Source organism: Marmota marmota, unplaced genomic scaffold (assembly GCF_001458135.2).
Source record: "Marmota marmota marmota unplaced genomic scaffold, marMar, whole genome shotgun sequence".
NCBI lineage: Eukaryota > Metazoa > Chordata > Mammalia > Rodentia > Sciuridae > Marmota > Marmota marmota.
The window spans coordinates 6,691,725-6,712,045 of record NW_026000068.1 but is presented as its reverse complement, the minus strand read 5'-3'; positions in this window follow the sequence as shown (position 1 = coordinate 6,712,045).

Here is a 20,321-nt window from a genome sequence, read left to right as displayed (position 1 = left end):
ATTCCTCTTGTAATAATCTTGTAGATCATTCTGATCGTGTGTGTGAAACCTTTGATGTCAGCAAATGCACAAACCAACATGTTGATCTTTGCAAAACTGGAGCTGGAATAACATCTAACAGTAGGCAAATTACAGGTTTTCCAAAGTTGTTGATAGGATGTCTCACTGTTGGAGTTTTCTATGGTAAGTACAGGAAGCAGAATATTTTCCATGATTTATAATTTATTTCCATTGTATTAACCTTGTTAAAGATAAGTCCAGTGTATTTAACGATAAAAATTATTTTTAGTTTCAATTTCCACAATTTTAAGTTTAAAGCTTTCCAAATTCCCTCAAACTCTCAGATACCCCTATTCCAATGACCAAAACTGATGACATGTTCTTGTATTTTTGCTCTATCTGGACTTTACCAAGGTGACTCGACTTGAATGTCAAAAATTTTCTGAATTGGGCATAAAAATCAGAGTCTAATGAACATACTGTGGGTCATTTACAGGAAAGGTTTTGTTCTATGTCCCACAGAGAATTCCAGCCAGTACTGTATGGTACTGCTCAGCAGGGCATCTTGCTGGCCACCGTGCCACTGGGCATGTTCTTGTCCCCTCTCTCAGAGAAGCTCTTGTCTATGTGCTGACTCCCCATCTTCCTCCTGGGCTCCCCCCAGGGGTGTAAATTACTCCCCCATATCTCAAGTTCTAAATCACCAGTTTGCTAACATAAATGCATCAAGGTCTTGGGCCATAAAAAATCCTTTCTTTAAAACACACTTGATTTAAGACTATTGAGATAACATATTTCTGTTGTTATTACTGATTACCTCAGAAGTCAAATAAACAGGATGACACAATAATTAAACATTTTGACATCAAATTACAAAGATTTAGAAAGAAGGAATAGAAAAATAAACAATTATAGTCATCTATTAATCTATTAATCATCCCGTTATCCAATAACTTTTGTCTTTTCCAGCTAGAAACAAAAAATAATGAGAGGGAAATCTTAAACAAATCAAAAGCTATTAACAAATTTGATTTATAGATATTTCTGGAATACTCCATAAAATTCACAATACTCAATGTTAGTTAATATAAAATGTGTACCAGTGTAGACCACATGACAAGTCATTTAACAAGCCTCCGTACACTTGTAAGCATTTCAATGATGCAAAGTATACTATCTGACCCAAATGGAGTGACTTTGTAAAGCACTCAAAGAAAGATACTGACAATCACCCCCCGAGACATTTGGAAATAAACACATTTCTAAATAACCCACTGGGGAGAAATCAAAAGAGAAATTATGAATTATTTGTACTCAAAGCAAATGAATAGAACATCAGAGTTTGTAGGCTACTCATAAACTATTACATATAGAAAATTTAATAGGGTATAATAAACTATTGGTAAAAATAAATATCTAAGATTTATGTCTTCAGCTTTTATCTTAAGTAACTAGAAAAAATATAAAATTAAACTCAAGCAGAAAAAAATAATAAATATAAAAGCAGAGTCAATGAAATTGATAACTGAAAAACAAAATATCGTGAAATAAATATATTATGATCATTAAAACAGACAAACTTGTAGCTAAACAAGTTAGGAGAAAGGAGAAGGTGAATGGAAGGTAGAACCCAGAAAACTTGGAGATTAGAAGAATTATAAGGGAATTTCATGGCTTTGGGAGAAATGACTTGGTAACTCAAAATGGAGCCTTTGCTTAAAACAAATCAAACACAAAATGTATCAGAGAAAAAAATAAAATACTAGGTAGAACTCTATCTATAAACGGATTTGAATTTGTAGATATAATGCTTCCCATACAGCAAAATCAATGTTCAGATGACATTGATTCTAACTGACATCTAGTGTGTGAATAACACTTGATCTATACAAAAAGTTCTAGATGGTTGACAAAGAGAGACTGCTTCTTGGTTCATTATGTGAGGCCTAGAACCTTGCTACGGAAACTGCAAGAATACATTACAGAAAACTATTGACCTACTCATTAATATCCCCTATAAATATGTGTGTGTGTGTGTGCTATGTATATATTCATCTTTAGTGAATACATATATATGCAGGTGTGTGCATGCATAGGAAGTGTGTATATGTTTTTGTGTTTGTGTGTCTGTACATGTATGCACACATGAAGGGCACTGCATCCATGTGATGTTGAAGAGGAAGGAGACAAGGTAGAAAGAGGGTCTCCTGTGTTCATGTTCCTTGTACTTGTGCATCCTGTGGTAGTACCATGGGATTTTGCACTTAGACAGGAACTTCTAAAACATTTATTAACTCTTGGCAGCCTACAGATAAATAAGCTGAATTGGAAGGAGGTGAGTGAATTGCTGATTGCCTTGAGTTCTTCTAATGAAGTATTTTTTTACAGCATAATGGCTTGTGTTGTTGTGGGTACCTCGCTACACTCAGTCACCGCGGGTATGGACGTGAGGTCAAGACACAGACACAGGGAGCTGGTGAGAGCAGGCAGGTGGCAGACCTCCAGCCGATCTCCAGCAAACTCATTTAATGAGGAACAGGTTACAACTGATACAGGGCGCACCCTCCAATCATACATAAGCAAGCATGTTACCTAACGTTTAGAAACCAATCATCTTATGATCAATGTAGCCGCACTATGAGGAAGCTCTAGATATTGCTACGCAGTGGAAGGCAGTCTGGAAGGATCATTGTCCCTATGAAAAGGGGACCTTATGAGTTGGGGGAATCATGCCCTGAGGCAACTTGTCTCTCAGTTCCTTGGCAACTCTGATGTCAATCACTGAGGATGTGGTTTTGCTCAAATGGCTCCCTAGAGCAGAGGGCCCCATCCTGCGGGTGTGCCTGTCAGGCCTGTATGAGGGTAGGCTGTCCTAGCACTCTGAGCTTCTTGCAGCTGCTAGCTGCAAGCTGAATGTTACTCCCACAGGTTTGTCTGTCATGTCCCCTCGTTCTCAAGGTCATTGTCCCTACTTCTCAAATCAGCACCACTCACCTCCTTCTGTGCTTCACTTTTACTAGACCAAGTGTCTCCTGGGGCTGCTGAGTTCCTGAGGCCACCCCATCCCTCCCTTGCCTTCCTGGACTCACAGTTTTACACGCTTCGCTTCGCCCCTGTATATTCTGTGTGTGGGAGCAAAGCTCTACATCCACAGAGTTGAGAAATTTTACTATGAGAGGAATGAGAGGACATTTCCAAGTCCGTATAGAGTGAGGCTAATATTCAAAGTATGCACAGAACTTCCACAGCTTAGTGACAGAGGGCACAAAATAACCTGCTAAAAAATGGGCAACAGAATTGGATAAACATTTTCTCAAATGAAGACGTACCAATGACCAATAGGAGCACAAGGAAGTGCTGAGCATCACTAATTAACAGGAATGGAAATTAAAACCATTTTATTAAGAAATAAAATGTAATAATGATAAAGCTCATCTGAAAAAAAATGAATGAAGTTATTAATGCTTGAAAATAAACCAAATCCTTAATTAAATGGCAATATTTTAGATACTGACTTCAAATGGTATTTGGTGGAGGGTATTTATAAGTCAAAATTTGAGTAAATGAAATTGAAGAACATTTCCAAATTAAAGTACCGTAAGTGTTCAGCATTTATTCACAATTTCACTTTTATGTGAGAGCCTGAATTAATTTTTCTTTAGTAGCTCAAGCACTTTTTAAAGGAAATTAACATTTTCTACAAAAATCCTGAGAAACACAAAACCCTAAGAAGTCTTATGTTTTTATTTTTAAATTTCTTGTTTGTTCTTTTTAGTTAAGTTAAACAATAATTATAAACATAACAAGGACAGACAGAAGATATTCTTGAACCTCATATATCTCATTATATTTTTGAGATCAGGCAGCTCTGTTTGTGGAATAAATAACTGAACCATTGTGAAACACTCAGGTGCAGTAGATATTACATGAAAAAGTTACTATATCATTGAACCTCTGCACTGTCCACAAACTTTCTTCTGCGTTTTAAACCAACCCATTAACTTCAGCTGTCAAAGAAGTAAACATGTAAGTGAAAACGGTGTGTGTATATTTCACTTTATGTTTATTCACAGATTCATGAGTATATACGCAGACTATATATCCTGTAGCTACAAAATTGATGATAGAAAGTATAAAATTTAGTGTCACTTCTTTACATAGACCTTGACAAAAAGGCATTGGAAAATGTCTCTGTGAAGATGTATTCACATCAAGACAAAAATATATTACCAAAGAGGTCAGAATATATTCCTAAAATTGGGAGCTTAAATGCATTAAAAATAAACATCATTTTGCCTCTTTCAGGAGGAGTAGAGGAAGACTATCTGCTGGTCATTTCAGCTGGGAGCCTTCCTGGCTGGTGACATGTGATGCTCTCTACAATGATTCATGGTTCTGCTGTCTTACTTTCCCAGGGTGGGGAGGAAGCTCCAACATTTCTGTTTCTAGAACTCATACTCCATTGTATCCTGGTATAAACCCTGCAGACATTTTACTAATTCAAACCATTGATCATCAGAATACCAATTTAGTTACTAAAAATATTCTAACGAGAACCGCATCAGGACAAGGGTAACAGCAGTGAGTGGAATGATGACATGGCACGTCTAGGTCTTGTCTGTAGCCAAATGTGCATTCTGCAGTTCAGGATAGGAGTTTGTCAAGTGCAATATAAGGTTTTCTGTATCTGTGTTTTTATTTTCTGAATAGCACTAATGTATTGGTGTGCACAAATTATTTGAACCCACTGGACAGCAAGGCAGAGGCATTTTTAAGTGTCAGAAAAAATAGACTTTTGTTTTGCTTACAAGAACGGGTATAAATACTAACAGACTAATTAAAGGAATTTAGCTTATTTCCAGGGCAAAGTGTTTGATGACTAGAGAAGTGAGTAAAGTTTTTAAAATTTCATGAGAAATGGTGTTTTCAAAGCTCTGTTTCAAGAAAGTCGAAACATCTTGTTTTTCTTGCTGAAAAATTTGCTCAAATGAAGCACTTACCTTATCACACAGGCCGACTTGGGGAGCTGTAAATGCCACTAATGAGATTCGTCAGGCAACTGTGACATGTACAGCCAACCCAGGTAGGTGGCAGGTGCGTTTTGTTTTTAGCGTTTTTAGCCTCTTACTACCTCTTGCTATATGAAGTGCTCTCCCAGGGTATTTTATTTACATATTGAAATGCAAGGTGTGCTTCTGTTTTGTACCTCCCCAGCCTCTGACTGCAGGAAACTGCAAACCTCTAGCCTCCTTTCCCTCTTTTGGGAGATCATGGGTTTTGCTTTGAGCTGACTGGATGGTGACTTCTCTTTCTAAGACTCTGCAGGTATGTCTTCACATTCCCTTCCAGTGAGCCGAATGTGGTGGAACACAGTGAAAGCCATTTCCAGTGCCTGGCCTTGGTGTGTTTCTGCTACTCAGCATCCACACAAAGCAAATGTCTTTACCAGGTAAAGGGACAAAAGTCCATACCCCATGGGATGAAAGGTTGTTGATAAACTGTTTGTGTTCTGGAAGCCCATGTAATAAATACAACATATTACCTTCCGGACAGCAGCAGGGCAGAGGAGGATGCAGCCAGACAGGATGGAAAGCAGAGAGTCCAGGAGGAACAGCCCTTGCTCCACCTCCTAGTGGCGGTAGAGGGAGCTGCTGGGGTGAGCTGAGAATGTGCTCAGAGAATCAATTGGTAAGTTCTTAGGCTTAGGAATTTGAAATTAATCCATTCATCACAATTTTCTAAAAAGTTTAAAGCAGGATAGTAATATAATAAAAGCTACACAGCTACATGACAATAAGACTAAGGGGTATAGCATGGAGTGTAGGAGCTGGAGAGAAAGTGGGCCAAAGGAGGCCCAGGGGACTGTGCACCAGGTAAGCTGGCCGGCTCTCCCACCAGGGAGCTCATCTGTCAGGTGACAGCACAGCCTGTCTCCACGGGAATGATGCTTCTAGCTGTGATTTATATTCATGAACAGCACTATTAATGGGAAAAGTGCATACCAAAATATTCATCCACTGATTTCTAATAAATTTAATTACACAGCCATCCTAGATCCTTTCCATCACCCCAAAAGAGTGTAAGCTCCCTATTTTCAGTCATCCTCTTGTCAATTTTGTATGATCTTTTTAAAAACTGTGCAAGTTTCACAATACACATGCCATAGTCAAACCAGCTTGCAGATAATGTAAAGATAAAAGTGGGTACATTTGAACTTATCAGATTTTCCCCCAAATTATTCCTGATGGATATATGATCTTATGGTCAAAATCAAGTTTGAGGAGGAGAGTGGAAATGACTATACAGGGAGCCAGAGCAGGGGTCCAGAGCAGGGGGCCAGCTGTGACCTGAACTTTAAGTCATGTGTAGTTAATGCCAAATGCAGTAGTATTTTTCAATTGAAGACCTTCTGTTCTCTGTTTTTTTTTTTAATTTTTTATTGTGGGTTGTTCAAAACATTACAAATTTCTTGACATATCATATTCGACAATTTGATTCAAGTGGGTTATGAACTCCCACCTTCACCCCATACACAGATTGCAGAATCACCTCAGTTACACATCCATTGATTTACATATTGCCATACTAGTGTCTGTTGTGCTCCGCTGCCTTTCCCATCCTCCACCCTCCNCCATTAACATTTAGGGTTATTATTGAGATATGTTCTCTGTTTTTTAAATAAAACAAATTATTATTTTTATTTTATACATTCTCTCTCTCTCTCTCTCTCTCTCTCTCTCTCTCTCTCTCTCTGTCTCTCGGTAAAAGGGATAATTTCACTCTCATACATTGCTGATGAAACTGTAAAAACTGTAAATTGGTACACCCACTTTGGAAACCAGTGTGGAGATTCCTCAGAAAACTTAGAATGGAAGGGCCATTTGGCCCCGGGTATCCACTCCTCAGTATATATCCCAAGGAGTTAAAATCTACATACTACAGTAATGTAGCCACATGAATGTTTAAAGCAGTTCAATTCACAATAGCTAAGCTATGGAGACAAGTAAATAAGGAAATCACGGAGTGCTACTTAATTATTTCAGAGGCATCTCACCATGACATAAATCTTAAACACAAATTTAGGTGTTTGATAAAATGAATTGTTTTAGTCTATATTCTGAACTGATCACTGACTCATGAAGTCTAAGAGAATGAGACCAGAACAAAATGGTGCTCAGGGGATGGCAAGCTCCTCATCCTGGGTGGTCACTGGAAGGAAAAACCAAATCATCAACTTAAAAAAGGTGTTTGGCCTTGGCTTTTTCAGATGCTGACCTCCTGTTGTATTTTGTAGGTCATATTGTAATTTTCATGATAAATGTTTAGGATATAAATTGGGGCTCACAAAATTTTGGATTTCAAGATACATGAAGAAGCTCAGGGTTGTGGTTAAGCAATTAAAAGATAATAATAATAATAATGCTTATTCCAGAGACACACTGAGTCTGCTTTTGCACCTCTAAAGAATTTAATGTTTATATCACAAAACGGAGTGTAAAGCAAAAATCAATACTGATTAATAATTTAGACCATCTGTTGAAAGGATCTGGTGAATGCTAGTAGAATCAGAAAGTAAACATTAATTCTGGAAATACCAATGAATTTCATAATCTCTCTGGAAATAGGGGAAGACCAGTGTCTGTGAAAAGTTCAACAATATGGTCTTCTACTAACCACCAAAATGATTTTAATCATGTCTGTTTCGCTTGTTGGAATTTTTTGTAATCTCATCCTAATTTCTCCTAAAATATGAAATAGCATTGCAGAGTAGACACTCTCCTGAACAGTTCCTCAATTTTAGATCCACACTTACTTGTTTTTGCGATTAAATATTCGTTTTCCTCTATAATCAACAAGATTGCAAAGTGGAGCCCAAATAGCAGCCTGGTTTTAACGCCTGAGACGTGGTTGGTGCCACTGCCGAGCCCTTGGTGGGGGACACATTCCTGCTGGCACCTAGCACTAGAGTTCATTCATAAAAGCTTCAGAAGAGCTTTCGCCTAAAGCTGTTTCGAAGCCTCTCTGATTGGTTTGAAATGTCACTGACACTGTAAAGCTCACATAGCCCATCCTGTCTTTCTTCTCATTACAATATCAAGTAAGAATTTGGAATATTTTCATTTTGCAGACTTTATCCATCCTCAAAGATTTCAAACATTCACTTCAGAATGTCATCACAAAGTTTAGATGGAAAATTAAAAGACCAAGATATGCTCCCCTGAGTTAGGTCTAGGAACCATTGGCTTTATTTATACAAATTCCTCCACTTTTTTGTTCTTCTTTGAGAAGTTTGGGGTCAAAGATAGGGTCAGTCTGCTTTTAGGCCCCAGTGAATTTGCAGAGTACCGTATGGAGGAGGAACGCCTCAGCCTGATGGCCATTTTCTCTGGGACAGACTCCGTTTTCTGAGTTATAAACTGCTAACCCTGTACCTGCTGTCTGAAGGACAACAGGAGGAAGTAGAGATGTCCCCAGCTACTGCCACTGGTTTAGGAAACAGCAAGACAGATGCCTATCTTGGAAACACTTTCTTGCTTTCCTTGTTGGTAATGGAACCTGACTAGTTAACAGCACCTCCTTGTTGATTGAGCAGCTAATACAGTGTGGAGAGAAAACTAGAAACTGTCTTGCCAGCACTGTTGGTCCTGGAGGGTGGAGGGCAGCCCTCCTCCACCACTACCCTTTAGCAAAGGGAGACGTTTTCCTTTGAAATTTATGTGCAGAACTGTAGGGATACAACTGCTGGAAGGAAGCATGGTCAAAATGTTAAACCTGGCTTTGAGGGAAATGTTCATATTATTCAAAATTCAAATGCAACAATGATAAAAAACAATATATTTGACTAAACAAAACCTTTTTGACCCTTTTGTTATTACTGAAACAAAAAATGTCTATAGTTAGACTAAAAAAAATATAGACAGAAAATTAACATTCCTAATAGAAGAGGAACTTCAAAAATAAGGGAAATGCTAGTAAGTAATAGGAAATAGGCAAATGTATAAGCAAGCAATTCCTAGAAAAATTTAAAATAAATAATTATGTTTCAACAAATTAAAAGAAGCTCAGTGTTTAGGATTGAACCATATTCTGGATGGCTTATAATCAGATGACTTTACCTGTTCATTGACTTAGCCTATGGTATAATTACCCCCTATGAGATCAGCAGAGTGCTATCATGGACCCCACACAGCATTGGCTGTGGATTCATGAGCACCTCAATGGGATATGAAAAGAGAATGTACAATTATTTCTTGGACCCAATCCTAAAAGCAGAGTCCACAAAGCAAAAATAGAGAAGTGGGAATACATCAATCTAAAGAGCTTTCACAGAGCAAAGGAGACAACATGTGAAGAGGCAGCCTTGGAACGAGAGGACATTCCCAAACCCGTATAGAATGAGGCTAATATCCAAAGTATGCACAGAACTTCCACAGCTTAGTGACAGAGGGGACGAAATAACCTGTTAAAAAATGTGCAACAGAGTTGGATAAACATTTTCTCAAATGAAGACGTACCAATGACCAATTGGAGCACAAGGAAATGCTGAGCCTCACTAATTAACAGGAACAGAAATTAAAACCATCATGAGCTGTGACCTCACAACATGTAGGAGGACAACAGGAAAAAAAACAGGAAAAAAAAAAAAAACCCGAAGTGCTGATGAAGATGTTGAGAACACCCTTGGGCACAATGACGTACCTGGCATAGGAAGGAGTACAGAGATTCCAGAGAGAGAGAAAGAAAGAAAGAAGCACCATATTATTCAGCAGATTCTCTCTTGGATATTTAATCAAAGAGGTATTTGAAAAATAAAGCGCAAGTTAGCATGTGATCAGCAGTTCCTATTTGAGGAACCTATCCCAAAGCTGGATAAATAGAAAAAGGGCAGAAAATTAAAGATGTAGACAAAAAGCTGTTCATTGAAGCATTATTTGAAAGAGCAAAAACTGTTAAATAAACAAACAAAAATAGGTCCCTGTACGGTGACTGTGTCGACACAGGTACGTTCTCCCCGTGGAGACTTCTGCAGCTAGGAAGGAGCTGAAAGGTACTCCACCTCCTGCTTTGGAGCCATGTTCAGTGTTGATTCATGGCACAAAGCAAGAAGAGAAAAGCTGCATGGTGTAGAGTCATTACTGAGCGAACAGCGGAAGCCAAGTGACCAGATGGGTGCTGTGAGCTTGCCCCTCCCGCCTGTTGCTGAACGGTGCAGAGAGCCTGGCTTCAGGGGCCCCTGGGACCACCATGGCTTGCTGCAGACATTGTCACTGGATGTTCCGTACAAACCCAGGTTGCCCATGACAGAAACACAGTTTTTATTGAGTTAGCTAATGGAGCAATTACAACTATTGAATGTGGTGAGTTTTACTTGAAGAATCTTTAAAAACTGCTTGGAACTGTGGCGATTTTGGTAGCAGAATCAGACTTAATTTATTGTTCATTCTTTCACCCATCCTATCCATGAATTTTCCCTAAACATTATTTTTATTGATAAAAAAAAGTGTTATTGACAGTACTAAATATTGGAGATGAAAAGATGTTCAAGGAATGGACCCTAGTCCCAGGGAAATGAAGAAGCAGTTATACCAAGGGTGGCAATGCAGCGAGTCGAACATGATAATAAAATACAGATAAGGAGACATGAGAGCAAGTAGCTCTTGATTACATTCGGGCTGAAAGAATCAGTACCGGTCTGAGTTTTGTATGGATTATTTGTAAATTGGTCCTGAAAACATAGTCTTTAGACTATATGGATTTATATCTGCACAGATTTTAATTTATAATGAATGAAGATATCAGTACTAAACGTTGTCCCTGGTTCTTGTATGAGTATTGTTTGTTCCATTGGTTGAGGCTTAGGTATCATGTGTGACTAACAGAATGATAGTTTCCTATTTTTAGTTGTTACTGCTTTTACTTGATCAGTCCAATGCAAGTACTATATTATTAGATTTTTAGTCTTAATGAATAGATTTAAGTTATATGTTTTATAAAGTTAACTATATTTTTGGAATTTTATATAATTACTTACATATATTCACTTAAGCTACAAGTTCTGAGTGGAAACCTTCTAAAAAGGGGAAGGATTTTCTTTTAGTAATAAGAAAGTATGGTAGATTTCTGTTTGTGTACATTCGTGTCTACGACATATTTTATTTTAAAAATCTTATGTAATAAACTAAATGCAGGCTAAGAAAGCACATTGTTGTCAGCATAAATGGCCAAAGAAAATCTCCCTGTTTCTGGACATGATGGATGGATTCTTCTGGATAGGAATACATTTTAGAGCAGGCTGTTGTTTGATCATTTTCTTGGAATATGTTGTTTTTCTGATGAGACCACAGTTCATAGGGCATATAGAAGACTATATTATAAAAGATTCTTACACTTGTCCCAAACCCATTCCCATATTTTTTTAAAGCCATTCAAATATGGGTGGGATAGTATAAGTCGATAATTTGGTTTCATTTAATTTTAAAATCTATCTTAGCACCTTGTGCTGGGAACAAAGATAATTGACTCCAAATTTATTCTTCATTATGATAATTTTTCTGTACACTTAAAAAGCTAAACAAATCTACTGTCACAGTTTAAATAAATATAGATTTTTTTTCTATAAGTGATTCACATAAAATATTCTAATTATAAACCGGGGGGGGGGGGGGCAGGCAGCACCAGGGGCTCTGATGTGAAGATTCTAGATGTTTCCGTCATTTGTGATTTCCTATGTGGTGTTTGAGTGTGCTCTCTGTACATGGAGCCATTCATACTAGGAGGTGGCAGGACAAAGGAGAGGGCACTCAAATAACGTGGGTTGGACTTTCCAAAGGTGACAGTAGCACTATCTATCACCCTCCCACAGCATCTCACACAATATGACCTGGTTACTCCTTCCAGCAAGAGATGGGGGGGGTCATGACACCTCCCCTTGAAACCAAGGGAACACAGTGACACCAACCCCGACTTCTGGGGTGGGTGAGACAGAGGCGCAGAGCCCCCACGTGGTGGTCCTGGGAAGCTTCCTTACGGAGCACCCTCTGAGCCTGTTCTTTCTTAGAATCTTGTTCTGTCGCTGCTGGAAGCCCAAGCCTGGTGGCAGGGCTACATCTGGAACCCTGGATACGACTTGCACCAGACTTTAGGCTGTCCCCGGTACAGATGGCAGAACTGTGAGGGCTGAAGAAGCCACCTTGACAGAGAGTTCCCCAGCCAGGGTCCCTCTCCCAATCGAGGAAGTCCAGACATCACAGCACAACAAATGCTGTCCCTACTGTGGATGTCTCAAGTTCCTGAACCACAGAATCTCTGTACACAACAGAATATTTGTACCAAGGATTGAACCCAGGGGCACTTATCCACTGAGTCCCATCCCCAGCCCTTTTCATTTTTTTATTTTGAGACAGGGTCTTACTAAGTTGCGTAGAACCTGGCTAAGATGCTGTGGCTAACCTTGAATTTGTAATCCTCCTGCCTCAAATCCTGAGCCGCTGGGATTATAGGAGTGCTCCACTAGGCTCAGCAAAACAGTATTTTTTTATGCAACAGAATTTGGGGTTATTTACTACATGTTGAAGATGATTAAAAGAACAAGTAAACTCAACAGGACCTAAGTTCCACTATTCTAATTTAGTTGGCCATTAGTCTAGAAGCACATCTTTATGCCATAGGAATGCAGATAGGTATGTTTATTGTTTAATTGTTTAGTTTTTGTGGGCATAGGGATCACAGTGAACAATGCAATTTATTTGAATAGCATGTATCATTTTGCTTCATTTTAATTTGTGTGATATTAACTTGAACTTGTGAAGATTTATCTTTGACCTCAACATTTTAAGATTCATTCATAGAGTACTAAGATCACATGTCATGCTTTGCCTTCAACCTGCTCAGGGAATCCACAGCCCCAAAGAAACAGCCTTAGTCAACTAATAAATCATGCTACACAATGAAAAACCATGCATGACACAGCCATGTGATCAAAAGATATACAAAAGACTGGAGCAGAAACAATTACTATTTTTATATTCAGTAATTGTTAATTTGGGAAAGAATTATAAATGAGTACATGTTAACAGAGTGTAAATTACAATAAGAGTAGTTAAGAGAATATTCTGACTGAGAAGGCAGCAACTGAGTGCTTTGCAAATTCTAAATTGTATCTATAATGGAGTAGGAAGAAATCAGATTTGGAGGTACTGAGAACAAGCAGATGAAGTAATCTCTTGTAATAAGGAACTTTGCTTTCAATATGAGCAAAATTCAGACATTGGAGTGTTTGAGCAGAGGATTTGCATGATATCATTTATGTCTTTACGGCATCATTCTGGTTGCTGAGTTGGAAACAGGCCATAGGAGGTCAAGGTTAAAAACAGAAAGGCTATGTGTGAACCATTTCAGTAATTCACGTGTGAAATGAGAGTGGCTTGACCGTAGATGATAGTCAGGAAGCTGCTAATAAATGGCGAAATTGAAGATCCATTTCCAAGTCAGAGCCGCCAAGCAATATTTCCTGTTAGATTAGATGTGCCAGGCTGAGAAGGAAAGGGGGCAGAGATGAATGCCAGGTTTTTGCCTGAACAGATGGAAGATGGAATTACCATCAAAGAAACTGGGAAGGGAGAGCAGCCATGGGGAACACCAGGTTCCACCTTGCAAATTTACAGATTTAGGGGTCAAATGTGTTGGATGTCCCAGTGGAAATGGGGATGGGGACATCACTGACGTGACCTTGGGTATCCCAGGGAGAGAGGAGATCCAGCGATGTAAATGTGGGAATCAGCTGCATGAATGCGGCATTCAAGTTGTGAGAAGAGGAGGCTAACAGAAAATCCAAGAGAACCAAGGCTGGAGCCTTGAGTCCCCCAGCAGTCCACATCCAGGAGAAAAGGAGCAGCCATCAAAAGATACTTAACAAGGAAGTCAAGAGCTGGTGTCTTTCTTCAAAGCCAAATGAAGAAAGTGCATCGAGTGAAGTGATCAACTGTCAGGAGTGGCCGTGCTGCAGAGGACTGAGAACAGGTCTTCGACTTTTGCCCGTGGTGTTATTAGTCATGCTGGAGGCTGTCCTGTTGGAGTGCTAGGCCAATGCTTGCTTGGAGGGGGTTTAATAGATGATATGGACATAGGTCTCAGATTTTTTCCCAATTAAATCTTTATAGGAGATTATTGATTGGCTCTGAGCCCTGGTTTGGGGCTCTTTGTGGTTTTCAGAATCCTGTATATTTTGGGAAATATCTGTCACTATTGTTATAGTTAAAGCTTCACCCCAGGGTTTCATAAACTGACTTCCAGACCACTCACGTATAATCGAATCAAGCTTTTATCGAAGCACACCGGTGGCAGCTGACCAGAACATAAGCTGTTCCCCTGATCAGCCCAGAACAATTGCAAGGGCACTCCTTATAAGCCTGAAAACCGCAAAAGGGATGTTCGGGGGTTCTAGCCAATACAAGCAAGCCAGGTTACAGAAGCGGGACAGTGCAGTCAAGCGGAGGGAAGCCTGACCAATCACAGTTACAGAAACAGAGCCCTGTTACTCTAGTTACAGAAACAATACCTCATTAGGTAGTTCCGTGTTCTTAAAGGTTTCTATAGCAAAAGGAAAAAAAAAACAAAAACATCTTGCCCCAGGCATGACTCTTCTACTTGGCATGGTTGTTTTACAGGATGAAGTCATAAAACAAAATGGAGTCACATTTGCTTCTACCACCACACTATAAAATAATTCCATTTGTTAATCATTCTGCAAGTGTTTGCTATTAAAATCCTTGTTTCATGTGTTGTGCTAGATATCGTAGGTGCAAAGATGCACAACACCTGTCTTCATAGAGTCCTCAAATCTGGTTCTGGAGGCAGGTGCTGGGTCCTTGGCAGCTTCATTCTCACTGCTCATTGCTAACCAAATTCCCCAGTACCCTAAATGGAGCATCCAAATCCCACTCAGCTCTCCTGAAACCTGCAGCTAGCTGATCAGATGCAGAGTGCTCCTGGAGAAAGCTGCAGGTGAGCCACCTCCTGCATTGAGGAGCCCGTGTTCCCCCAGTACACGCTGAAGCCCTAATTTTAAATAAACACCTTGGTCACAAGTGCTCTGCACATAGGAAGAAAAACTGAGTAGGTCCTATGAATATGCTGCTGATTTTCAGAGTCCATTTTAGCTCTCACATTTCTGGAATCTTAGCAGTTATCTGTCTTCAAAGCGTGAAGCTCATTTCTTCCAGACGATTACTTAACAGGCTTCGGGATTGTGCAGCCCTCCAGTATTTATCTGCATTTATCAACATTTAACTCTGAGGAAAGCATGAATGCTCCTTATAGCACAGGTTAAACTCAGAGTTCAACACCCACTCACCAGGTTCTCTTGCCAGGAGGTTGCAGAATAAAAGTTTAGCCTTGAATTAACTTTACTTAACAAAATTCAAATGCTTTATAATTGTTTCATTACTCCATTTTCATATCTATATGACTAGATGTGCTTCTTTGTCATTTCTGGTATAGCTTATATATTGGTCCAAAGTTGTACTTTTTATTATTTTGAAATTTAAAAAAATGTTATTTTACCTTATGAAACATGTAGGAGATGACACAAGTAAAAATGTCAGGATTGCTCATGCCCTGTTTTTTGTATTACTCTCAGTAGCAATATATTTTAGATTTACTTGAATTCAACCACAGAAATAAATTACTAGAGATATTTTGGCATCCTGCTCTGAGCAATGAAAGATAATATAAAAACACTATCAGAAACACCATCACCTGAACCAAATATGAATCATTTACCTTTCTTATTTATCTGACTACTGAAAATTACGCCATAAGATTTGACTGGATACATCTTTATCAAAAAGGAATGAAAACAAAACCTTGTCTGCAGTACAATGCACATATTTTATTTCACAGTTTCATTTTTATTGTGAATTTATGCTAGAGATGGATGCCTTAGAGTCCCTTTTCCTTGGCATAAGTAAATCAGTAGTGAGAGGAGTGTGCATAATGACCCAGTCCACAGCCTCTAGGCTGGCACCGGTGGCCCTGAGATGGGGACTGGTCTCCTTATGAAGGAAAGGCTTCATGTACTTGCACATGCAGGTGCACACACACACACTGCACACACAGGTGCACACACCTATGTATACACGCCCACATACACACATCTTATCCCGAAGGGTCCAATGCCAGCCATCCTTTCAACACATGGAAAATAATTAACATCTACCAAGAACAAGACTCCAGAATGGAAATTCTTAAAAGTGAGTCTTGAAAATTCAGTAGTTGCTGCATGGAAAAGGTATTCATGTGGAGGACAGGTCACAAAGACCTAAAACATGAAACACTAACATGCATCCAGGAAAAAGGGGAGCAGTACGATGTGACTTGTGTCTTCTGGCAGTCACAGGGGTGAGGTCAGACGTGCTAAGCAATAAGGTTGGTGGGATGGGCCTCCTGCAATGTATAAGGGGCAGTGAGCCAGGGAACCTTTTGCAGACTCTGAGTGGGGGAAACCATATTCATATTTGCATCCTACCAAGAAAACTGTGAAGCATGGATTAGATACAAAACTGGAGACACATGGTCACAGGTGAACATTCCTATAATGAGTCTAGCCTTAAGAATTGGACTGACCTGCAGATTTATTTTGAAGGTGGAAAGACAAGAGCTAGGGAGACACATGTGAGAATAGTAAAGTAGGGGCTGGGGTTGTGGCTCAGCGGTAGAGCACTTGCCTAGCATGGGTGAGGCTCGGGGCTCTATCCTCAGCACCACATAAAGATAAATAAATGAAATTAAGGTCTTGTGTCCATGTACAACTAAAAATATATTTTTTTTTAAATAGTAAAAGTAGGAGGTAAAATGAAGATCTAAAGTGGAAGGGATGAGTGGGAAGGAGTGGGACAAAAGAACCAGAGGGTGATGTGTGGGTGGCCTCCAGTCTCATGCCAGGTCTCAGCACCAAGTTAGTCCCTTCTGCCCTAAGATTCAGGATGTCCGAAGAAGCAGTGAATCAGCAAACAGAAAAGACTCAAACTCCCAAGAGTCCCGTTCTTGCGAAGTAGCCCAGGATGGGTCAGTTCCTCCACCCAGAAGCAGTGCAGTGAGTAAGTCCTGTCATCCGTCAGAGGAGCCCCAGAGCCTTGGGCCCCAGGCTTTTACTAGCAGCTGGCCATGAAGATCTCTCTGCCAGGAATGTGCAGAGGCCTCAGGCTCAGAAAGAACCAATTATTCATCACAGAGTATATTATACACTCAGTCTAGGCACAATGATTCACTCTTGTCCCTTAGGCAAATTTTATGTAAGTATAAGGAACTATCTGCAAGCCAAGTTCTCAGATGGCAGCTGAGAACATATGGTGGCTGGCTGGCTCAGAGGACAAAGGACATTCATAAGTCAAACATGATGAGGAGGATTTGGAAAGAAAGATATCAAGCCTTCCAGCAAGGGCCAGAGACCGAGAAAGCTGTCTTTAGGATGAGTCAAGGGCAATTAGGTGCTGAATTAGGTGCAATTTGGAATTTACTGATCACAAGCTGAGGATGGCAATCCTGAGTGTGAAAAGGCTGCACTGGAGACACAACTTTTGTTCAAGAAATGGTTGAGCATGGGATTTAAAAACAGCCACCGCATGGGGGAGAAATTCACAGGAATTGATGCTGACACAGAGAGCAATTTTCTGGCTTGTTTGCATTCTATTTTAATACTAGTTAATTACCCCTTACGTTGTTTTGATGTGCTCATTTTGATTTATAGTTGGCGAAAATTATCCCAGCAACGGGTGTATTTTATTAACCTTTTAGGTTTAAGGCAGAGGTAATAGCTATGAAAAAAATTAAATGAGAGGCATTCATGTGTTACATTTGTTCAGTTACACATGTCACAGGTGAACATTCATGTATAGGAGACAGCTAAGTAAATACATTAGCACCCATAAAGTGAAAGAGATGTTTTTTTTTGCTTTTTGTTTTAATACAATTGAATGAGAATAATAAACCAAATGCCAAATTAACTAAATGTGATTTGCAGAATCTAGTCAATATCTCATACTCACCCCTGAAGATCGTTGAAGGTCTTAAAGGAAGCCAGGAGATTTGCGTCCACTTTCAAATTTCTTATTCAGAAATGCTCCAGAAAGGAAGGAGTTTGAGAGCCGAGTCCATGCAGTTTCCCTTGAAGCAAGTATGCAGAAGCATGGGGAACTGGCAGATTTATTCATTATTCAGGAAGAATATTTTGCTTTTTACTAATCAGCAGAGGCAGGAAAATAATCACTAAGATCTTCAAAGGTGGAAAGTTAAATCAGGAGCATGGGTTCACTGCTTTTAATTAAACAGTGGCCTTTGGATTTAGGTTCTACCTGCCGTTATCTGAACCCTGGATTAGGCTAACAAAGGTGCCATGCTATGTACTTTGTACTTTTCATGTTAAATACAAGGCTTATTTCATGAAATGTTCCCTATGCTGTTGGACAGGTCTCCACCCTCAGAAGAGCCTCACACTTGGTTGCAGTGAGATGCCCAAGGCTAAGATGATAACTGAAAACCCACCTTGCATCCAGCCTCTTAAGAATAGCAGTCTTGAGCTGCCATGCTGATTTCTGCACAGTGGGAGGAAAAAGGGATTTGAGTGAGGGCCACCATGGTCCTGAAATGCTTGATAATTTCATCTTTAAACTTTTGTTAGTAAAATCTACAAGGGCATTGGAGCACCTGACTGAGCAGACGAACACGGGCAGCTCATGTGTTCTCTATTTCTCGTTATCCTGCTTGGAAAGAGCCCTCCAGATGCCCCATGAGCAGGGAACTCCCGTGGACCAGCATATGTGGCAACCCAGTTGGACTCAAAGAGCGTACAACATAGGCATGTTGGGCTTCTGCAGCTTCTACAGTCTGGGGGTCATGCTGTCCACTGGAGCCACATCTGGTTGTTGAACTAGAATTTACTTCCAACACAGAAAAGAGGTAATGGTATAGCAAGAAGCACAACAGAGCAAGAAACCTATATATACACACACACATTCTACCCCTGTTATTTTACTGTATTAGCCAATCACTGAAGCCAGAATTGAGGATGTACCAAGTAATGGAAAGAAGGAACACTTCAGTTCATCCCCTTTCTGTCCCTCTTTCTCATCAGTAAGTCAAAAGCACAGTGCTGGTAGAATGTATAAACATCAAGAAGTGAAAACAAACACAAACAAGTGTTCATATCTTTCTAAGAAAAACAATATACACATGTATTCATATAGAGGCTGCAAAATATGAAATCTCTGAACATGAATTGAATGCTTTTATATTTTTATTTAAGACTGAAATCACACATATGAATACAACTAGTTAAACGTCTTATGACATTTTATAATTTTAACTTTCTTTACTTACAATGACCTTAAACAACAAATAGAAAGGCCCAGGACAGATGGAGAAAGATGTTGAATAGAGATGTTTAAAAACTTTGTATGTTAGTGTTTTAACTTTTTTTTCCCCTTTTGGTTTGAATAAGGAAGCTACATTTTTGTTTTTGTACTTGGCCCTACAGATCCTGCAGCCAGTCCTGGCCAAATGTTGTTTTTCCTCCCACACACTTAATTTGATCTTTGTTGATAGTCACATAGTAGATGGCTATCATTTGTAATATAAGTGTAGAATAAAAACATAGGATCTAATTTTACAAGTATATACACTTTAGGACACAATTTTTAAAACACTAGATAATTTAAAAAATTAAGATGTTTTCTTATGATTGTATAATACTATTTATGGTACATTTCTTTTCCTAAGAAATGACAGATTAAATAAATGGTGTATCCTAAAATTAGTCTGAGGCACAAGAAAACCAACATTACTAAACTCATCTGCTTTAAGTTACACAAAGAAGTTGAGTCAATGATAGTCATGTAATTTCTCTAGGGTGCCTCAGGTATAAATATGTCAGAGAAAGCACATAAAGGACTCATTCCCAGGCCTCCCAACACACCACGGCACACCTATGAAAAGCAGTCAGAGAAGGTCTCCAGAGAAAATTGAAATTTTGCTTCAATGATCTGGGGCCCTAAGGAAGGGTTATGATGGAGGAAGGAGTGAGTGTGGGCTGAAGGAGAGGAGAGGTCATGGGGATTCCTGGAGAGGGCTTCCTGTGTTCAGATCCTGTGCTCACCACAGGTTTGGTTCTCTTTTCCTGAATGTGCAACCTAAACAACATGTTTGGGATCCAGGGTAGTCCAGTCTGGTCTCATGAGGTGTCATGTGATGCTGCACCTGTCACTGGCCATGCCCAGGATTACTAAGATACACTCAGAAGTCAAGAAGATGCCTGCCTTCATGTCCCA